Source organism: Chiloscyllium plagiosum, chromosome 12 (assembly GCF_004010195.1).
Source record: "Chiloscyllium plagiosum isolate BGI_BamShark_2017 chromosome 12, ASM401019v2, whole genome shotgun sequence".
Taxonomy (NCBI): domain Eukaryota; kingdom Metazoa; phylum Chordata; class Chondrichthyes; order Orectolobiformes; family Hemiscylliidae; genus Chiloscyllium; species Chiloscyllium plagiosum.
Window position 1 is genome coordinate 5,167,485 of NC_057721.1, and position 1,342 is coordinate 5,168,826.

Genomic DNA, 1,342 nt, shown 5'->3' on the forward strand with positions numbered 1-1,342 from the left:
GTCCCCTAACCCTGTCTCAGAGCAGACACCGCCTCCTGCCCCCTCATCACTCCCGCCCGGCCTCCCTCCCTCCCTCCCCGCTTTAACTCTGGCCTGGAGCCCCGGCCCGAGCTCGCCCTCGCCCTCCTCAGCCGGGCACCTGCAGGAGCCGAACCACCGCAAACCGAGCAGGCCCCTGCCTCCCTCTGACTGGGAAGGAGTCCCCACGCCCCCCTCCCCTGACCAGACGCCGGTCCCTGTCCCTCCCTCTCCGTGTGTGTGGGTGTGTGTGTGTGACTGAAGCTGGCTGGCGGGATGAACCGTTTCACCGCATCATTCAAAAAAAAATTAATCTCTCTCGGGATGGAATTATTAAATTTGTTTTTCGGAAGGGGGTGTCTCTCTCTCTCTCTCTCTGGTCACAAAAGCTGCTTTCCGCTCCGGTCGTGTCTGGAGGACAGTTTGAAGCCTCCCTCTTCCCCAGCTGCTGGCTGTCCGTGACGAAGGCCCGGCCCAGCCCAGCCCGACCCGGCTTCCTCTCCCCCCTCCTCCTCCTCCACCTCCACCTCACTCTCACTCACTGTCCGCTTGTCAATGGAGAAGTGAGCCACCAGCAAGATGGCGAACGCACATGCGCAACCGAGCACCTCCCATTCGTTTCTCCCTCCCGGCTCGAGCCCCCCGCCGCGAGGAGACAGACATAAAGCCGTCTGGAAACCGGGGCCGTCGGAAACGGCCGATCTCTCTTCTCTTTCCCTCCCTCCCCTAGAGGATGATCACGGAGATTGCCGAGCCGCTCGGCGTGCGAGCTCCGCTGCGTGACGAGGGTTGCCTAGCCACGCCCCCCCCTCCAAAAAAAATCCGGCGACCCAAGGGGAGACGGAAATACCCGAGGCGTCCGCTGATCCGCCGACACAATGGGTGGGCGGAAATCGCCGAGCTTCCCGCCCGTCCAGTCGGCTCGGCACACGATGATAGCCGAGCAGCCTCGGGTCGGGGCCGCCGCGGGAGACCAGAGAGCCGCAGCCCCGATCCGGAAACGACGGGGTTTCATTCATTCCTCTCGGTCCGAGAGTAAAGGCGGCGCCGAATGGGTTATCAATGAGTTCTCCGTCCAAGCCACGTTTGCTGATCATAAATCTTAGTCGTGCAAAGTATCTCACTCTCAACCAGTTCCATATGTTTCAAATGGATTGCCATTAATGACATAAATCTTGCTCTGAACATTCCCTTGACGTTGGCAGCTTTATGAGCCTGGTAGATTGTGCATAAAATGTCTCTCGGAATTGATAGCTGTGACCCCCAACTATTGACTGATGTTACATTCTCATTATATCCTCTCGTTTAAATTACAGCAAATCAT

The 1,342-nt window shown here is 58.7% G+C and overlaps 1 protein-coding gene across 1 annotated transcript in view; it reads right to left on the reverse strand.

The window, feature by feature from the left end:
• Positions 1-649, reverse strand: part of LOC122554917 (TSC22 domain family protein 1-like) — a 36,556-nt gene extending 35,907 nt beyond the window's left edge. The window contains exon 1 of the mRNA XM_043700312.1: positions 561-649. The gene's annotated coding sequence lies outside the window, so the exon portion shown is untranslated. The remainder of the gene's footprint in view (positions 1-560) is intronic.
• Between the last annotated feature and the right edge of the window lie 693 nt (positions 650-1,342).